The 22,418-nt window shown below is 35.2% G+C and overlaps 1 protein-coding gene and 1 pseudogene across 9 annotated transcripts in view; one reads left to right on the top strand and one right to left on the bottom strand.

Moving 5' to 3' along the window:
- Positions 1-22,418, top strand: part of MARCHF1 (membrane associated ring-CH-type finger 1) — an 857,900-nt gene that overhangs the window by 442,941 nt on the left and 392,541 nt on the right.
- LOC100449487 (14-3-3 protein theta-like) overlaps positions 591-22,418 on the bottom strand; it is a 61,289-nt pseudogene continuing 39,461 nt past the window's right edge.

Genomic DNA, 22,418 nt, shown 5'->3' with positions numbered 1-22,418 from the left:
ACTACAAAGGCAGGAGGTGTAAGTGAATTTTTATTGGGAAGGGAGGTTGTCAACTTAAACAGCAGCAAATAAAGACTGAATAAGGAAAGTCCCTGTTGCCACAGATATATATGACCTCCATAATATGTGATATAGGAGGCATTTCAATTTGTGACCTCCAGCCAGAAATGGCAAGGGCTTTTCCACTCAATTTAATACTTCTGGATTCCTACTAAAAAGGAATACATTAGGAGCATGGAAAAGTTGCTTATTGAAAGGAAACCCTGAAGAGTATGGGAGGGAATGTAGAAATGAAGAAGTTATGTGGAATACTCTTTAAATTGTAATTAACTACATTTTCATATCTTCACAGTAATACAAAACACAGTCACTTGCAGAACTGGTTCAGATTACTTAAATACCAGATACATTTTTAGTCCTCTACCTAAGTGTTTGGAAGTTGCTTATGTTTATATGAAATGAAGGTATTAATACTTTTCTACAGCAGTAACTGCACACTAGGAAGGCCAAGACAAATCAAGGAATGAAGTTTCCCCAATGCTGCAGTGTGAAAAAGACTATAAACAGATGATTCAATATACATAAATGGGTTTCTTTGCTATAGGAAATCCAAGTAGAATAAGGAATGGAGATGTGTAAAAAGGTTTCTTGAAGGCAAGAAGGATGACACCCTGTCTGGATTTAGTTTAAGCCCCTTCTGCTGCATCACATTCTTCTCCTGCACTGTCTGAGGTCCATAGTGTTAGGTTGTCTCTAAGCAACTCCATAATGAGGGTGCTGTCTTTTGGATGAGTCTTCATTCAGTGTATCAAGTTCTGCAATGGCCTCATCAAAAGCCGTTTTAGCCAGCGTGCAGGCAAGCTCTGGGTTATTAAGAATCTCATAGTAAAATACAGAAAAGTTAACAGCAAGCCCCAGGCAGATGGATGTGTGGATTGTATCTCTTTCTTGCTTGTATCAAATGACTCTTGGTAAGCTCCTTGGGAATTATCTATCATTTGTTTTTGATCATTACCACATGCAACTTCAGCAAAGTACTGGAAGTAATCACCCTTCATTTTCAGATAGAAACCCCACTCTCTGGATTAGTTGCATTGGCTGTTAAATATTTATCCAACAATTCCAGGACCATGGTGCAGATCTATCTCAGCTCAGACTCCACTTTCTCCTGATAGTCCTTAATCAGCTGCAACTTCTTTTCGGAGGTGTCTGTCTTCTGCTCAATGTTTAAGATGACCCTGCAGGTGGACCTGCAGCCCCCAACCACATTCATGTAGGCCACGGAAAGCAGGTTGCACTCCTCATTGGACAGCTCGGTGCCCTGCTTGGTCGTGGCCTTCATGCAAGTACCCATGTCATCATAGCACTCAGCTAGCTTAGCCTTCTGGATCAGCTCCATCTTCTCTATGGCAGGAGTCAGGGTGAAAGTAGTTTGTTGAGATAGAATTTGCTCCTGGTGAACATGCTGTGAACATTGTTGAAATGACAACAAAGGATTTAGAATATTACATAAACTCAGTTGATAAAGCAGCAGCAGGGTTTGAAAGGATTTACTCCGGTTTTGAAAAATATTCTACTGTGGGTAAAATGCTATCAAATAGTTTAGCATGCTATAGTGAAATATTTTGTGAAAGAAAGAGTCAGTCAATGTGGCAAATCTCATTGTCTTATTTCAAGTAATTGGCACAGACACTCAACCTTTGGCAAACACCATCATGGTCAGTCAACAGCCATCAAAATCAAGGCAAGAGCCCTTACCAGCAAAAAGATCATGACTCATTGAAGGGTAAGGCAATCATTAGCTTTTTTTTTTTTTTTAGCAATAAAGTTTTTTTTAATTAAGGTATGTACATTGTTTTGTTGATATAATGCCTATTGCACTTAATAGACTACAAGATAGTATAAACATAACTTTTATATGCATTGGGAAACAAAACAAAATGTGACTCAGTTTATTGCAATATTAGCTTTATTGTTATGGCCTGGAACTGAACTCAAAATTTTATCTCCATGCTGTGCCTTTATATACAGAAAGATTTATTTCAAGGAATTCACTGATACCATTATGGAGATTTGGTAAATGCAAAATTGATGAGGTAGGCCAGTGTGCTGTAGACTGAGGGAGAAGTTTTAGTTCAAGTTGCAAGTGTGTCTTCCTGGAAGAATTCTTTTTCAGGAAACATCTGTCTTTGGTGTATTTAAGCCTTCAACTGATTGGATAAACCCCACCCCCACATTAGGGAAAGTAATCTGTTATATTCACCATTGTCTTAGTCTTTTGGGTTGCTCTAACAAATACCATAGCCTGGTAGCTTATAAGCAACGGAAATGTACTTCTTTCTGGAAGCTGAGAAATCCAAGATTTTAGGGACTAGTATATTCAGTGTTTGATGAGGCCCCATTTTCTCAAAGACAACCATGTTCTCAGTGTAACTTCTCATGGTGGAAGGGGCAAACACGCCTCCTGAAGCCTCCTTTATGAAGGCGCTAATCCCATTCATCAGGGCTCTACCCTCATGATCTAAATACCGTCCAAAAAGCCCCACATACTAATGTCATCACTTTGGGGGTTAACACTTTGAACATTTGAATTTTGGGGAGATACATGCGTTCAATTACAGCACCAATTTAAATGTTAATATTACCCAAAAAAACAGTCAGCTCAGGTTGCCATAACAAAAATACCATAGACAGGGTGACTTAAACAACAGAAATTTATTTTCTCACAGTTCTGGAGGCTAGAAGTCCAAGATTGAGGTTCCATCCAATGCAGTTTCTGGTGAGGGCTGTCTTCCTTGCTTGCAGATATCAGCCTTCTTGCTGTGTCCTCACATAGTGAGACAAAGAGATTTCTCTTTTCTTCTTCTTAGAAAGCCACCAAACTTATGGGATTAGAGCCTCACTTTTTTTACCTCATTTAGCCTTTGTTACCTCCTAAAGTCCCCATCTCTAGATACTGTCACATTGGGGGTTCAGGCTTCCACATATGAATTTGAGGGCATGGCACAATTTAATCCACAGCATTCTGCACCTGCCACCCCCCAAAAAACCTTACATCTCTATCTCAGGCAAAGTACATTCATTTCATCCAAATAGCCCCAAAAGTCTTAACTTATTCAGCATCAACTTTAAAGTCTAGTCTTATCTTAAAAAATCATCAAAATTATCATGATTATCAAAAATATCATCTAAATCATACATGGATGAGTCACAGCGCTCTTTGACAATGTACCTAGTGAACCAAAACCTGTGATTTATCTAAGGCAAAATTCCTCTCCAGCTATAAACTTGTAAAAACAGACTCTGTGTTTTCAAAATATGATGGTGGAACAGGCATTGGATAGACAAACACTTCCAGAATGTTTAGAATGAAGTTTGACTGAATATCTGGGCACTATGACCCAGCCAAAGTGAGGCATAAAATTAATAATCACACCAGGAAAAAAAAAACATTTTCAGAGGCCCAAACCACAAGTCCTTTTTCCAAACTCCTAAGGTAACATCATCACCTGGACCTCATGCCTTCCCCAAAGATCTGAGTCCCAACTCTCCTGGGGTCCTCTGTTAAATTGCTGAGGTATCAGCAATGATCGGTTAGTACCTATTCCCCAAAGGGTTTTAATTCTAGGTCTCTGGTGCCCTCGTCTGAACTTCTAAGGTTTGAAAATATCAGTCTTTATTTTTGTTTTCCCACCCCAAGAAATGAGGGTTGATTCTTACAGTTACTGTCTTAGTGTTCCCTGTTTGCTTTTGCATTTCTGTATACCTTAGAAATACCCCATGTTAAATTCTCCATATTAAAATACTTGACAAAATTTCTATTTTATCTATTAATTCATGGCTGGTATGCCATAATCCTAGTTTGCCTGAGACAACAAATTAGCTATATAAAATATGTTATATATAATTATATATATAAAATATATTATATAATATAGAAAAATATATTATATTATATAAAAATATATTATATAATATAAATTATATATAATATATATAATATATAATATATATTATATCTATAAAATATATATTTTATATATAATATATATAATATATTATATATTATATATATAATATATTATATATTATATATAAAATATATTATATAAATTATATATATATTTCCAATGTGTTTTTTATAGCCCCCTCTTTCTTTCACAAAAGTGTCTTAGTTAAACAATATATTATATTACCATGCACTAGAAATCAGAATATATGGGATCTAGTCCTGCCCTGCAAAAAATGTCATGTGGCCTGAAACAAATCACTTAACCTGAGGAGTAGATGGTTATTTCTACCACTTATTATAGCTCCCAAACTCTGATATCACCATCTATGATACTGTCATACAATTTACCTACATATGCTTAAATGTGTTATCATTGAGATATTGATATATATACCTGGTTAGCATTAGAAGGTGCCACAGTTGGCATGATTTTTAAGCAGTGTTCTGGTGAAGGGAAAAAAATACTTAATTGGCAAAAATGAACTGTAAGAGCTTTTCTGAAAAAATTGTTAAGTCAATCTGATCACTATGGAACCAGAATTATTGCAGCAGAAAAGGATAAATATATATGATAATTTTAAGTACATACAACTGTAGATAAAAATTAGTAGCTAACCTTCATTGATTTTTTTTTCTCTGTACAGGCACTGCTTTAAGTGCTTTGCCTATAATAATTATATGAGGCAGCCATTATTATTGCTGCCATTTTACTGTTGAAAGACTTAGGAGGGTAAAGTAATTTGTTTGAATATGTTCAGCAAGGAAGCAGCGATCCTAAGAAATGTACCTAGTTGTCTAATTTCATAACTTCTCTACCATAATTTTAAATGTCAAGATTAATGTAGCTGGATATAGAAGAAATAAAGTTACAATGAAAGTATCCTACTTAAGCTCTATTAAAATATTTGGATGATTCTTTTTCAGAATTATTTGTGCCTATTTTAAATCTCAAATATGTTTTGGTATAAACAATATGTTATGTGTTCTCTCTATTTAAAAGTTACAAAGCTTCTTAAATAGAAGCACATATAGGTCTCTTATTTTTTCCACTTTGTCCCATTGGTATCTTGAGGACAATTACTACACTATAGAAAACAATAGAACAGTGAGATTTCAAAAGTTGTATTAAGAAAATAATATATTTTAATTTCATTGTGGTTAAAAATTTAAAACCCAGTGAAAAGAAATTAAAAAGTTAGTCCTTAAAGTAGATTTTTACTACTCTCGGCATGTCCAATTTTCCTTGATTGTTACTTTACAAATTACTTTTTTATATTTAGTCTTTATAATATTGATATATAAATTAAATCAGAATTTTAATGTTTTGTTCAAAGGCTGCTGCAAACTTGATTGAAATGCCATTTCTATCCAGAGTTTTCAATCAAAAAAAGAATATAGCAACTCACCTTTCTGTCATTGTGATAATGCAGTTAAGATTGCCTCAAGTCAATTACATTGTCTTTGTCCTAGATTCCTCATCCATAAAGTGCAAGTCATAATACCAACTACCCTAGAGTTACAATAATTGTAAAGTCCACCTAAATGCCAAAAAGAGTCCTCTACCACCATGCCTAGCTCTTCTTCCCTATCCATTGTCTGATTGCCTGTCCTCTTGCACTTATTGTTCTGCTTTATCTTACATTTTTGTTTTGTCTAGCTACTGGGAGGGTAGCATCTTCAATCAAAGGCACTATGTTGATGTGTTGTTTTATTTTAATCCCTTTGGCCCAGCAGAATAATTGGCATATAGATAATACTAAGTAAATAATTATGAATAGAAAGAGTAAATCAGTGAAAAGAGAATGAGTGAGTGAAGTTGATAAAGGCACTTTCTTTCCATTTTTTCTACTGTAGAGAATTACATGAAAGAATTACACAGAGAATTTCTCAAGAGCTTGAACATCTAATTGAAGCTTTTCTAACATGAGTAAACTATATATACCCCATTCAACATCAAACGCCTAATTCAGAAGTGGGCAGTCATTAAAAAAAGAGGAGAACTTGGATAACAAATAACAGAAAGAAAATGTACAAACTTCATTCCTTCATTTATTATACTTCATTTGGAAGAGAGAAAAAATGTTAAAGCTTTATACAAAGATCCCTTTGCTCATGAAGCTCTGCTTATGTGAGTGTATGTGTTAAATATTCAAACAGTATGCTAATTTTGAAATTAGATTTGATCACATATATCATCTTAGAATTTTTATAAAATGGATACATTAAATCCTGGGTGCATTTTACATTTTACCAAGAGTCCATAGACATTCTATCTTTCTTTATTGAGGACAATTTCTATAGCATTTGTTTTAACTGTGTATATGGTTTTCTCTAAAATTACTGTGCAAGCTAACCAGGCAACCTGTTTCGTTTTAGTGCTGGAAAAGTTATTTCTTGAATTTAACAAGTTTAAAATGAATATCAGAATCAAGAAGTCATACATAAAAACTTCCAATGCACTGAAAATATAAAGGCAGCACCTCTATGCCTTAACATTTTCGTAACTTCATTGTTATAAAACAACCCTTTCCCCCTTTTTTCCTCACATGAAAGTGTTTGTTTGCTGAATATAATATGCAATATTCCCACGTTAAATTTTAGTTTCAATGGATGTAACTGTTTTTGCCAGTTCCTTACAAGGATAGTGCTAGCAGTTTATTTAAAATTTAAACTCTTTCAGCTGCAAGACCAGAATTATGAATCTTGTTAGGCTTGTCTTATTTATAGTCATCTGAAATACAAATCTAACCAGTAGTAGGAATGACATAGTCTAAGGGAACACTAATCACATCAAGTTGCACTTTTCCATCTTACATGTCAAAAGTGTGAAGCCTCATTGTAAAAAAGAAAGAAAATACAAACATTTAAGTCTATCTCAAATGCAACAAAATTGTGACATTTGAAATATTTTTCCCAAATCAAAATTTTTATCTAAACTTGTGATTGGAAGTGCATGTAGCATTTTGATAGCTTAAAATTAGCATTGATTATACCACAAAATAATAAAAACTAGTATTTTTAGTTCTATTAATATTTAGCTGTTCTATGACATATGCATTCTATTCTAGAATTTTGTTTATTTTAATTTTGCTAGCACTCTCTGAATTAATAAAGTTGACTATGTTCCTTAGGAGACATATTCGTGGATTGTCATAGTTTATATTGATACCTGCCCAAATTGTGGATTAGGAATAGTAATCCCTTCCTCTTTTTCCTTCTTTAAAAACTCTTTAAAATGTAAATGTCTTAGTAGCAGAGAAATGCAAACTATATCTCAAACGAGTTTCTGCTACTAATACATACACCAAAATATATGACATTTTAAAAATTACTGATATTTCTAAGTATTTGTGAGGAAGTAGAGCAACTGGAATTCTCATATGGTATGTTGGGAATGTAAATTGATAAAATCATTTTGGAGAAGGATTAGACATAATTACAAAATCTGAATCTATACTTTTTCCCAAAAATTCCATTACTATGTATTGGCCCAACAGTTAAGAGTGTATGTTCACCAAAAGATCTATACAAGAATGTTCCTAGCAGCACTATTAGTCATGTTCTTTTACTGAGAAAAAATCTAAATGTCCAATAACAGTCAATGGATAAATATAATATAGTATAGTCATATAATGCAGAAAGTTTTTGAAAAACTCCAACTGACTGCAAAAATGTGGATGAATCTTACAGTACATTAAGTGAAAGCAGCCAGTCACTAACATCTACATAATATATGATTTCATTTATATCAAGTTCAAAAACAACCAAAAGTAGCCTATGAGTTTCTGAGGTCAGAATAATGGCTGTCTTTGTGGGACAAAGGAAGTTGTTAACTGAGTGTTCTGCATTTTGACTTAGATGGTAATTATATAGTTATGCTAATTTGTTATATGTAACAATGTGTCCGGAATTGGTGGGTTTTTGGTCTCACTGACTTCAAGAATGAAGTCGTGGACCCTCACGGCGAGTGTTACCGTTCTTAAAAGCGGTGTGTCCAGAGTTTGTTCCGTCTGATGTTTGGATGTGTTCAGAGTTTCTTCCTTCTCGTGGGTTCGTGATCTCGCTGTCTCAGGAGTGAAGCTGCAGACCTTCGCGGTCAGTGTTACAGCTCTTAAGGCGGCGCTTCTGGAGTTGTTCGTTCCTCCCGGTGGGTTCATGGTCTTGATGGCTTCAGGAGTGAAGCTGCAGACCTTCGCGGTGAGTGTTACAGCTCATAAAAGCAGTGTGGACCCAAAGAGTGAGCAGCAGCAAGATTTATTGCAAAGCGCAAAAGAATAAAGTTTCCACACTGTGAAAGGGGACCCCAGCGGGTTGTCACTGCTGGCTCAGGTAGCTTGCTTTTATTCTCTTATCTGGCCCCACCCACGTCCTGCTAATTGGTCCATTTTACAGAGAGCCGATTGGTCTGTTTTACAGAGAGCTGATTGGTCCGTTTTGACAGGGTGCTGATTGGTGCGTTTACAATCCCTGAGCTAGACACAAAAGTTCTCCACGTCCCCAGTAGATTAGCTAGACACAGAGTGTTGATTGGTGTATTTACAAACCCTGAGCTAGACACAGAGTGCTGATTGGTGCATTTACAAACCTTGAGCTAGACACAGGGTGCTGATTGGTGCATTTACAAACCTTGAGCTAGATACAGAGTGCTGATTGGTGTATTTACAATCCCTTAGCTAGACATATTCTCCAAGTCCCCACCAGAGTAACTAGACACAGAGTGCCGATTGATGCATTCACAAACCCTGAGCTAGACACGGGGTGCTGGTTAGTTTGTTTACAAACCTTGAGCTAGATACAGAGTGCTGATTGGTGTATTTACAATCCCTTAGCTAGATATAAAGGTTCTCCAAGTCCCCACCAGATTAACTAGATACAGAGTGCCAATTGGTGCATTCACAAACCCTGAGCTAGACACAGGGTGCTGATTGGTGTGTTTACAAACCTTGATCTAGATACAGAGTGCTGATTGGTGTATTTACAATCCCTTAGCTAGACATAAAGATTCTCCGAGTCCCCACCAGACTCACGAGCCCAGCTGGCTTCACCCAGTGGATCCCGCACCAGGGCCGCAGGTGGAGCTGCCTGCCAGTCCCGTGCCCTGAGCCCGCACTCCTCAGCCCTTGGGCGGTCAATGGGACTGGGTGCCGTGGAGCAGGGGGCAGCACTCGTCAGGGAGGCTTGCGCGGCGCAGGAGCCCATGGCAGTGTGGGGGGGAGGCTCAGGCATGGGGGGCTGCAGGTCCCGAGCCCTGCCCTGCGGGGAGGCAACTAAGGCCTAGCGAGAAGTTGAGCACAGCAGCTGCTGGCCCAGGTGCTAAGCCCCTCACTGCCCAGGGCCGGCGAGGGTAGCAGGGCTGGCCAGCCGCTCTGAGTGCGGGGCCTGCCGAGCCCACGCCCACCCGGAACTCGCGCTGGCCAGCAAGTGCCCCATGCAGCCCCGGTTCCCGCCTATGCCTCTCCCTCCACACCTCCCCACAAGCTGAGGGAGCCTGCTCTGGCCTCAACCAGCCCAGAGAGGGGCCCGACAGCGCAGTGGCGGGCTGAAGGGCTCCCTGACATTGGCCAGAGTGGACGCCGAGGCCAAGGAGGCACCAAGAGCGAGCGAGGTCTGCGAGGGCTGCTAGCACGCTGTCACCTGTCAACAATGTATATATAATTAAGATTTTTCCCTTCATATATGTAATACCTTAATTTAAAAGTATTAAAATATATTTATATATAACTTAGTTACTTGCATACTGACATCAGAAGAAAGTAAAAAAAAAAACCTCAGAATGTTTTGCAACTAAATACTTCTTGGAAGGGGGAAACTTTGGACAAGTATTTATAAATTTTAATTATTAACTCTCATTTTTTATACCAGAATTTTTTCTTTATTAACAGGATGCATATATTATGTCAAATTTTCTGTCCACATATTTTAAGAGTAAGTAGTGTGTTATTAACTAATAATTCAGCTACACCACCCAAAATGAGCAGTTTCTCTAAAGAGATTGGGTTCATTAAAGGTCAGTCCTACTTCAATTTCAGTCTGGCCCTTCTCATTCTTATGTTCTACTTAAGTATTTATCTTCTATTTTCATACCAAAATTATTAGATGTTTCTTAATTTACATTAAGCTTCTTTTAACTGGTAACACATGAGGATTTTCATAGACATTTTTTTCTTTTGAACAAAATTGTCAATATATCTTCCTTGACTTATTTTAAGTATCATTCATTTGTGTTGAATACAAGTGGTAATATAACAATGGGTTGATTTAAAAGAATTATTTCCATTGTTAGATAACTATTGCATAACAGTAATTAAAGCTGGAGACACTAAGTAGAGAGCATTTCCATTTGGGAGTACATATAACATTCAGATATTGAGTTGGGATGTCTGAGGAATGGACCATTTTAAAAATGAGGTAAACTTGTGACTCCTGAGTCCCAAACAAATACTGCGTATCTGGGGTTCTGCTCTGAATGGCTTCATGTATGAATAAAATCTTATTGTTTTTTTCCTTATTAATCTTTTCCTTCCTTCTCTTGAAAATAATTAGTATGGCAAAAAATATTTTCAGATAAATAGAAAAACAAATTTCGAAAATGCCAGCCTTTGGCCAACCTCACTCACTTCCTGTAACAAGGTCTATAAGAAGTTTATCAGTGGTTACAGTTTTTCTTAAGGGGACCAAATTCAAAACCGTTGGAAATCAGCAGTTACTTTGGGACCTTAAAAATCTATTTTAAACTACAGATTCTGCAGTTTTGCTCATGAGAAAAGCCACTCTGATGTTATTTTATTCCTGTATCCATAAGCCTGGATCAAAGATAAATTGGTTCATGGAAATGGAGTATCTATACAAATAAAGTTTGTATAATCATGTACCATGTTGCTGCTTAATTTATTTTTCCTAATATTATAATTATTAATTATAAACAACAGAAAGGAAAGAGAGACAGTAGAGCAAATTTGGCGAAGAGCTTGGACTTTGGATTAAACCTTTCTAGGCTCAATATCTAGCTTTGGTATCCACTAGTTGTGCACCCTTGATTAAATTTCTTATCCTCTCTATCCCTATTTTCTCATCTGCAGTATTTACACCCACCTCATAGTATTGTCAACATGATCAAATGAGTAAGGTCATTTATGTTTGTAAAGTCATAAGATAAATTCTTGTCACTATACATGTTTTTTAATAAAATCATAAATTTGGAAAGAAAGTAAAAGTGAAAATCACCTGCAGCTCAACCACTGACATAGCCTTTACCTTTGTTACTATATTATTTTCTTTCACTGTTCCTTGCTCTATAAGACTTCTATGCCACGAACCTGATGTATTATGCCACACTTTCTGAGATGTTCTGTCCACATTTTACATGCACATCTGCCTCTTTTCCTTAGCTCATGATTTCTCTTCACTTGTAAAGTCTGCTTTTCTCATCTTCACATGTCAAAAGTTCAGCCAGCCTTGACAACTTAGCTCAAATGTATTGACTCCTTTGATTACTTTCTAAAAGAGGATCCTAATTTTTTCCTCCTCTGGAATTGTAAAGCATGCTGTGCTTTTGCAGCATTAAGTGATTTTCCTCTGTGTCAACAGCATGAATATGGCACTTCATCTCCTAGTCTTTGGAAATGTGTGCAAACCTTTCTACACTCCATGTGTCAAGCACAGTTCTTTGCATAGATTAATGAATGCTCAATTTAAATACGTTTTAACACAAAATACATTGATCCTAAAAATCAGATGTTCTAAAAATGTTTATTGGTGGGCCAAAATAGTCATGATATAATGTTAGATAATATAAAACCGTAAGCAATATGATTATAATTTTTAAAAATAAAGTATCCATTTATTTTTTATCTATCATCACCTATCACAAAATGACTGAAAAATAACTTCCTAGATGTTGACAGTATTTATGTCTGCATTGTAAGATGCAGGTGATTTAATTTTTTTTTACTTTTTTGGATTTTTTTTACAATTCTATCACCTTTAAAATCATAAAGACTTAATATTGTAGCATGAATGCATATATTAAATACAATTACTTTAGCCTAGAAATATAAGAAATGCAACTGCCATCTTTGAAGAGTTTAATTTTATATTAGATAGATTTACTTTCTGGCTTACAGCATATTGATCTTAGGCTCACTGGAGTGAGATACCATATAAGATAGTATCCTTCTTCCTTGCTTATCCTAAGTATAATAACTAGCGTGTAATAAAAACTGTAATGCTCAGCTTGGGCAATTTTTCATAAGAAATCTTAAAAGAACTACTTTATATTTTCCATACAGAACTCTTAATTATAGAAAACAAAGTTTATTTGTAACTTGCTGTTAACATGTAGAAAGGAAAATCCTGTAGAGAGAAATGAAGAAATACTTATAGGGAGCTGAAAAAGAAGGTGGTGATACTCATCTTCAGAATGATTTTTAATGATTCATTTTGAAAATGGATTTCATAGCAGTACATATATAAGGTAATAATGCATAAGTATTTTGATTTTTTGAAGGGAAAGTATTTGTCATTTCAGAAAGCAATTAGAAGTGCGTTCCATTAATCTTTCAAAATGTATTTCCAAGGAATTAAAGTATTTTTTACCTGTGAAGTTTAGCAACCCTGGATCACCATAAGTGTGCTCTTCAAACACATATTTTAACAACTTTTTCCAACAGGACTTTTTTCAAGCCTTGTGAGAGTTATACATGCCTGACATTTGTTCATTTAGCGAACTCTTTAATTCTTTGACAGTTTTTTCTCTATCTCTATAGCTTTGCTTAGGATAAAATTTGCTTTTGATTGCTTGATTGAGCTGAATGTTACTTTATTGGTGATTCTTTTTTCTAAATTTTTAAAAAATAGCTCTAAAATTTCTGGAAGAAAAATGCATTTGATTTTTTATGTATCTGTTGAAAGAAACAACTCTTTATTAATCAAATGGAAATAAGGGAGTTGTTCAGTGAAGAAGATCTATTGACGTGTGTCATTAAGGGAGAATTAGTTGCTCTTAGTGAACTTGCTTGATTTAGCTAAAATATCTAATGTAGCTATGAAAATACATCAGATAGACACATTTGAAATTCAAATGATATAAAAGCAAACACTACTAATTCAACACCTAAGTAATCAAATTGCTCACAGAATTGTAAATTACAATAGCTGTATGTGAGTAACAGATGGATGAATTAAATGTGTTCAGCAGCCTTTCTGTATGTCACAGGAAGCCTGACTGCCAGAGATATTTTGGTAGAGTACAACAGGCCTATGTGACCCACTGTACAATAGGCAAAGGTAAGTTATTTCCTGTTTAGTACAGAAAATTGAACTAACATGAAAAACCTCAACGATGTTGATTTTTTTTTTATTATTATACTTCAAGTTCTAGGGTACATGTGCACAACGTGCAGGTTAGTTACACATGTATACATGTGCCATGCTGGTGTGCTGCACCCATCAACTCGTCATTTAACATTAGGTATATCTCCCAATGCTATCCCTCCCCCCTGCCCCCACCCCACAACAGGCCCGGGCATGTGATACTCCCCCTACTGCGTCCATGTGTTCCCATTGTTCAATTCTGACCTATGAGTGAGAACATGCAGTGTTTGGTTTTCTGTTCCTGTGTTTGCTGAGAATGATGGTTTCCAGCTTCATCCATGTCCCTACAAAGGACATGAACTCATCATTTTTTATGGCTGCATAGTATTCCATGGTGTATATGTGCCACATTTTCTTAATCCAGTCTGTCATTGTTGGACATTTGGATTGGTTCCAAGTCTTTGCTATTGTGAATAGTGCCACAATAAACATACGTGTGCATGTGTCTTCATAGCAGCATGATTTATAATCCTTGGGTATATTTTTTAATACTGTATAGAGGTACAAAATACCTTTGCTAATTTCCAAGATTGCTGAGAGTTTTTCCCAACTTCAAAGTCTATTAACTAACTCATAATCATAAAAGAAACAACACTTTTTCATCCAAAAATTTAATTCTCGATTTCCTGATAAACAGTTCTAATTAATCATCAATTGATTTCTTTTTATGATATCACCTTTATCATAGCCATTTTAAATCCAACACAGCTGTAACAATGTGAGAAAAAATATATAACCAATGAAGAATTCCTAAAGTATGTGTGTACTGTTGCTATCTTACTAGAAATTATTTTATTGTCTTACTGTACTCTCTTCAAGTTTTGATCCATAGTAGTAGTCCAATTGTTTATGAACACCAAAGTCCACAATAATTTTTTAATTTCTTAGAATCTATGACACATTACCATTGGATTAAAGGCAAACGTAATATGAATATCAGCTTCTAGATATACCTTCTTTTATTTTTTGAACTGATGATTTAGATGACTCCTGACATAGGCTCATAAAAATCGAACTATGATATCCTGAGAAGATTTTTAGTCCTATCTTTAGGCATGATTAAACAACTCCAACTTAATAGAAGTTTCCTCTATTTCCAAACATCTACAGGGGAATTAGATCCCATAACAAATTGATAGCATTATGTGTGTTTAAGAAAGAACATTTACGTCAGGCTGTCTTTACTTCTTCTTATTTAAGTTTCTTACCTGATATTTTACACTTATTTAGCCTTAGTTTGCTCTCTGTAGAAACACAGACATTTGGTATCAGTTTCTTTGGAAAAACATGCTTTGATATAATTCAGTTTGAACCTGCTAAATCTCTCAAACTGTACGTTTTTCCAAATTTTACATTGCTAAAGCTTTACAAGTTTTATTTTCTGAATTGTAGCCAGTTTGGCTACAATCTTTTGCTTGAATACTTTTTACTTTTTACTGAGTTTCTGTTTGTAAGATGTTCTTACATTGTTCAGATTACAGTACTTAAAATAGTTAGGTTCTGGAAATTCTAAAACATAGAGACATAGTTATTTTTCATATTTATTTTAGCAAGAAGATTCAATAACTGATTTCACTTAATATATTCCAAAATTTCTATTAAAATACAAAATTATAGCAAAAACGCTTCCCAGCTCTTGGCCCATCTGTCTCTGTCAGTCCATCCTGTGGGGGCAAGGAATGCAGATTGAGCTCAGAGGGCAGGATCCCAGAGCATACTGAGAGCATAGCGCACAGGAATTCTCCCTGGACCAAACAAAGAGGAACACCAGGGCTATAGTAGCATAGGACCAGCAGTCTGTCTCCAGAGAAGCTGTCTAGGGCATAACCTCATTCTTCAGAAATTGGCAAAGTCTGGAGTAAGTACAGCAAAGTAAAGCAGGCTTTAGAAGGCTTAACATGTCACTGAAGGTGAAAGCAAAGTGTAATACTGATAGGAAAAACTACAAGGAATCAGTATCAATTGATGGTAATACCAAGTCTAGCACCTTTGACCAACCAAGAGAGTTTTATACAATTAATTCTTGCAAGAAGGTGAAGAATTTCATGGTTATCTGGGTTCCTACACATTAACAATATTAAGTCTATGTTTCCAGCTGGAATAGGGGATTTATGGTGTTTATGGTGGGCAATGAAAGCAGAGCTTGACCTCAGATCATTTCTAACTGTACCACTTAACATTTTGTAAATGGCCAGGAAGCCACTAAGTGCTTCTATTCTTTGAATATCTTTTCTGAGTCGAATCCTACATAGGACATTTACACGTGGTTACCTAATTCTAAATTAATTATTCTAATAGTCTTTCTAAGACACCCAGGAAATATTACATATTATTCTCATTTTAATGTAAAGAAATGCAATCAAGAAGACTTATTACCTACCAAGATTACACTCTAATGAGGAGGAGGAGTCAGATTCAAATTGGATTATACTCTTTATTCATGAATAGGATGCAGGACATATACTTTCTTGTAGAATGGTAGATCTAATGTTGACCACTTATGACTAAAATAGAAAAATGCTATTAAAACAAAAGTGTTCTTAAGACATAGTGCTGAAATATGTTTGTTAGTCTGAGGTAACTGTTAAAATATCTCTGGATATTTTGAATTATTAAAACATTTTCCTAACCTCTTTTGAAAAGTGATAACATTGAGATAACAGAGTTCGTACTCCTATTATGTACAATTAATTAATGTGAGCTACATAATTGGGTGTAATGATAGGAAAAATGGAAGTGCTTTTAAATGTATCTTTTTAAAATTCTTAAAATTTTTACTCTATTTGCAACTATAAATAATATAGATATTAATTTCACAAACAAGGGGAAATACAGTAATATAGAGAGAAAGAAAAAATACATATAAACTCTTATCAATGCAGGACATTGTAATTCTTATGTCCTTCCTAATTATATAGATACAATTTTGACTTTTTGTTAATTTATAATTTTCAGTGCAATATTTCAAGTGTTTCGTTTTTACTTTTTCATGAATTATTTATTTGTATTCATCTTCCTGTTGTGTTATTAATCTTTTTCATAATGAAAATAGTTATTCTTACTCTTATTGAAATACCTTTTCTCTTCTCCCAGCAACTCTACCTAGGTTTAAGATCTTTCTCCAATATTTTCACAATGAACTTTAAGCAAACAAAAAAAATGTTTTAACATTTGCTTTTCAAATAAAATTCAACTCATAATAACATTTGTTAGTCAATGGTACCTCTCTGGATTCCTGCTTACAATCTTCAGAAGAAATCAATATTAATCATAGATTGTGTGTCAATATAGTTTCATAAATAAAATTGAAACAGATTTTTGCTTTAGAAATGCTTATGGTCTTGTCAAAGTATTTCAAAGTATAGGAGAAAACCAAAAGCAAAGAAAAATTTACATTTCTCTTAGTTTCGCATATATTCAGGTGACAGGAGGAAAAGAGTATCTACGAAGACCAAACTGATATATAAATCCCTACATAAATTCCACACTGAGGAGCAAACGTATTAAATTGATGCAGAAACATTTTTGTTTTTCTCACAGAGCTTACTTTGAAAAAATAATGCATTTTTTTTGCTCCTAACTGCTGATTTCTACCAATTAATTATCAGTTAATCCATACATTAGCAAAAATAAACACGCAACAAATCAGTAAACAACCATATAAAAATAAATAAAATGACATCAGGTATAAATTTATTTGTAATTATAACCTGAAAGAAGAAAACATTACACACATTTCAATGAACAAAAATGCTTGTAATTATAAAGTGAAGTTGTATGTTGCTGCAGATACACACTTTTTTTTCTCATCACTTAATCTCTACTGTTGGATTTCCCCCACAATCAGACAGGCTACATTTTCGCAATTAATGCTTCTTTTCACATTTTGGCCCCTTACCTTAATACCTTTTAATCCAATGGAAATGCCTCCATATATTTATCTCCCTAACTGTGTGGTGTGTTCTTAGAGTAGACACCATAAAAAATATAACACAGTGAAGAGCATGAGAAGACAAACAACAGACGGGGAGAAAATATTCACAAAATATATATCTAATAAAGAACTTGCATCCAAAATATACAGGCAACTCTTTGCAAATCAAAAGAAGAAAATCCAAAAACCTATTAAAAATGGTCCATGATACAGAACTCAGAAATAAGATCACATATCTACAACCATGTGATCTTCACAAACCTAACAAAAACAAGCAACGGTGAAAGGATTCCCTATTTACTAAATGATGCTGGGAGAACTGGCTAGCCATATGCAGAAAATTGAAACTGGACCACTTCCTTACACCTTATACAAAAATAAACTCAAGATGGATTGAAGACTTAAATGCAAAACCCAAAACTATAAAAACCCTAGAAGAAAATACAGGCAATACTATTTAAGACATAGGCACGGGCAAAGATTTCGTGATGAAATCACCAAAAGCAATTGCAACAAAAGCTAAAATTGATCTAATTAAACCAAAGAGCTTCTGCAAAGCAAAATAAACTTTCATCAGAGCCAACAGGCAACCTAAAGAGTGGGGGAAAATTTTTGCAATTTATCCATCTGACAAAGGTCTAATATCTAGAATCTATAAGCGGTGAGAGAGAGAGTATCAGGAAGAATAGCTAATGGATGCTGGGGTCTTAACACCTAGGTAACAGGTTGATCTGTGCAGGAAACCACCATGGCACATGTTTACGTATGTAACAAACCTGCACATCCTGCATGTGTACCCCGGAAGTTAAAAGTTGAAGAAAAAAAAATTAATATCAGGAAAAAATTGACCCAAAAACCTGAATAGACACCCCACCAAAGAAGATGGCAAATAAACATATGGAAAGATTCTCAACATTTTATGTGATTAGGAACTTTCAAATTAAAACAACAATGAGATGCCACTACACATCTATTAGAAAGGCCAAAATCTGGAACACTGATAACAACAAATGCCAGAGAAGATGTGGAATAGAAACCCCCATTCATTGATATTGGAATGCAAAATGGTACATTGTTGAAAGACAAAATAGGACTGTGTTGGAAGACAGTTTAACAGGTTCTTTGAAAACCAAATGTACTTCACCATAATATAAACCATCAAGCTTCTTGCCCACAGGAGTTGAAAATCCTAACAAAACCCTGCAGACAGATGTTTATAATGGGTTTATCCATTATTGCTAAAAAGAAATTATCCATCAAGCAATGAAAAGTCATGGAAGAACTCCAAGTGCATATTACTAAATGAAAGAAGGCAATCTGAAAAGACTACACACTGTATGATTCCACACATAGAACATTCTGGAAACAGCAAAACTATGGAGATAGCAAAAGGATCAGTGGTTGTCAGGAGTTGTGGGCAGGAGATGAATAGGAGGAGAATAGAGGATTTTTAGGGCAAAGAAACTACTCTGTGTGATCCTATAATGGTAGATACATATCATTATCCATTTGTCAAAACCCATAGAGGACACAACACCAAGAGTGAAACTTGATATAAAGCACAGACTTAGGGTAATAATAATGTGTCAGTGTTTGTTCATCAATTGTAACAAATTGATGTAGCACTCTCGTGTGAGGTGTTGATAGTGACAGTGGCTGTATGTGTGTGGGAGTAGGGAGAATATGGAAAATTTCTGTATCTTCTGCTCAGATGTGCTGTGAACCTAAAACAGCTCTATAAAGTCTGATAAAATATATACAAAACACGGGAAGATACATGCGGCACTATTTGTCTGATAATGCCATAGGGAAGTAGCCCAGTTGGTGTTTCTCAGAGCTCTAGGAAGATAATTTCAGTGACTCACAAGATCACCATGGAGGCAGTGATCATATCTCTGGCTATTCACAGGCACATCTTCATAATCACCTTTTCTCTCAATCCCTTCTACTTGTGCCTTTCCCCTCTCAGACCCTCACACACCTGTGCCCCTGCTGGCTCCTCTCAGACCCTCACACACCTGTGCACCTGCTGTCTCCTCTCAGACCCTCACACACCTGTGCACCTGCTGTCTCCTCAGATTCTGACCTGCCATGATTCTTAGAATGACTTCGACTGTACTAGAGCAGGAGAACACCCAATTTTGGTGCCAGTTTTCATCACTCTTATATCTGGGCATTGGATTAAAAAGGTCCCTGACTCTGGGACAAACATATTAGCCGTGTAATAAATTGTGGAGATCCCTCTTTCAAAACACTGAGGGAAACCAGCATTATATCACAAAGGTGATTGTTGCTTTTTGCCTGCACTGGTATACTTCAGTTACATGTACTGTTGCATACATTTTTCAAGAGACGCAGATCAACCTGCCTCATCACTGGCATTCAATCAGGCTCCAAGTTCCGTGCACTGGCCACCGTGAGGCAGTTTACAGCAGATTCAAATCAGGTTCTGAGTTCAATGGGAAGACTCAACTGTCTAATGGCAGGCAGAATTAATTGCCATCCTTCATAACCACTGAATTTGGTACTAGAATTAAAATATCTATATTCAGGTTCTTAAATGGGAAGGTTTTTGGATCAAGCCACTGGCCAAGTAGGAAATCAAGCAAAGCTCTTACATACTAGAAAACAGTGAGGTCTCAGATCCAGGCCAAGGCTGACGATCCTACTACCTGACTATTTAAGGGTCCCAAGACTGCTCTAACAACAACACTCATTTCCATAAATATGGATCAATAAACACATATTAATTCTTTATAATTAGACTCTATTGTTAGAACTGTTTTAGGTTTATAGAAAAATTGAGCAGATAGTACAGAAGATTGCCATATACCCCTCACCCACACAATTTCACAATTTACCCTGTGATTAAAATCTAACGTTAATATGATATATTTAGTACAAGTAATGGGATTATATTGATACATTATTGTTAACTAAAGTCCACAATTTATTCAATTTTTTTAGTTTTTACCTAAAGTTATTTTTCTGTTCCAGGAGTTCATCCAGGATACCATATTATATTTAGTTTTCATGTCTCCTTTTGCTTTTCTTGGTTGTGATACTGTCTCAGTTTCTCAGTTTTTCACAATCGTGACAGTTTTGAGGATGGCTGTTAGGATGCCTATCTATTTGGAGTGTTTATAGTTTTCTCATGATTAAGTTGGGGTTATGGTTTTGGGGTGGGGAGATCACAGAGGCAAGGTAAAGTGCCATTTTTGTCATATCATATTAAGAGAGAATTTTTTTCTTTCTCTCTCTCATTCTTTCTACTTTTGGATTTCAAAACAACTTAAGATTTTTAAAAATTTCCTTTGTCTTTCTCCAGTCATTTCCAATCTTGCTTTCTCACTTTCTAATCTTTACGTAAGAGCAAGATGTAGTTTTTAAAAATAAAACAAGATATGCTCCTGTTTAAAATCCCCCAAATACATTATATTGCTCTTGGAATAAAATATCCAAAGACCTCACCTTAGTTTGCAATGCCCTGTAGGGATCTGTCCCCTGCCTATTTCTCCAGCCTTATTTTGGCCACTATCCCTGCCCCAGTATGCCCCAGCCATGCTGTTTATAAAACACGGCAGCTCGAAGTATTCAACATGGTTATTATGCAATAATACGTAAAGTTATGTACTCTAATGATACCTAGTATACATTCAATTTCCAGAAAATATGTAATAGAAACCTACAGGGAAAAATATGACAGAAGCTGCCAAGCAGAACTGGATAGCTACTTGTTTTTCACATGAGCTTTAGACACTTATCATTTCTCAAAATAAAAACAAAAACACTGCTAGTATTTTTCTTAGAATTACAGTATATTTATAAAATAATTTGGAAATATTTGACATTTTTTATTGTACTTGGCAGGATGTTATCTGTTTAATTCTTGTACTCAAAAAACTAGCCATCTGATATATTTATCAATTTTACTTTTATTGTGTTTAAACAAAAGTAAAATGTTTCTTTTTAATTTATTAATTTTGCTTTCAAGTTTTAATATTTCTCTTCTCATATCTGTTATACTTGCTCCTAGTTTATTGAAATGTATATTTAATTAATTTGTTTACATTCTTACACATTTAAAAATGAAAAACTTTTAAGAAGACAAATTTGCCTCTAAATGAAGCTCGAGAACTTCCCTTAAGTTTAGTTTTTAAATGTCATAATTTTCTAAATAATGTATATTAATAATCTTTGCATGCTCTTAAAATTTTTAAAGAAAAAGTGTCTTAAATGTGTATAAACCTCTATTTTTATTTTATTGTGAGTGGTTTGATATCCCAGTGATTTTTCAATGAATATTTGGCATGAGCTTGAAGTATACTTTGTATAAGGTACAAAGCTGAATGCTCCTCATCATTCATGATTTTTGAGGCTATACTCCCTATATGGAAAAAAAATAACCATTGTCCCATATCATCTAAATTATTTAGAGTTCCAATAATATCAAAAAAGATCACTTATTTCTATGAATAGACAAAGAAAAAGCCAAAGAATAGAGATCCCCATGCTGTCACATCTGTTACGTAAGTCAGACTCAATGCCTGCTTTGTAGTCTGCCACCCCTACTGTGCAAATGTTAATGACACATATCATTCAGGGCCAAATGAAAGCCAAGAGTCTAATCAATGAACATTTATTAATGCCCAGAATATGCTAGCTTTGTGCGTGGAGACTGTGATGGCAGTTACAATTGGTGACAGTAGGAAATGTCAGAAGGAGATACTGGAGTACCAGTGTCCAGAAAGCAGTAGGATTGGGGTTTTGCCAACTTCATGTGTTTGATAACAAGAGTGGCCATCCAGAGGAAGGCTCATTCTCCTCAGTTATCTTCCTCTTTACACAAAACATATCAAACATTGACTATGAAGTTACACAGGCTTAAATACCATCATTTTAGGGCAAATTATGGATGAGGGTGAGGGGAATTTTCTAACATATTCCAGTTAGTAATGTAGGATTCCACAGAGGTAGTGGAATGTAGGAAAAATAGAAACTTTCTTTGATAAAGGAAGAGGGTTCTAAACGTGAGACTAGAGCACTGAAAAAACGTTGCTAACATTTTCATGATAGGGCACCAGAAAAGGCTATTCTGAG

This window comes from Pongo abelii, chromosome 3 (assembly GCF_028885655.2).
Source record: "Pongo abelii isolate AG06213 chromosome 3, NHGRI_mPonAbe1-v2.0_pri, whole genome shotgun sequence".
Classification (NCBI taxonomy): Eukaryota; Metazoa; Chordata; class Mammalia; order Primates; family Hominidae; genus Pongo; species Pongo abelii.
The sequence above is the reverse complement of the archived record's forward strand: the minus strand, read 5'-3'. Positions and strand labels throughout refer to the sequence as shown.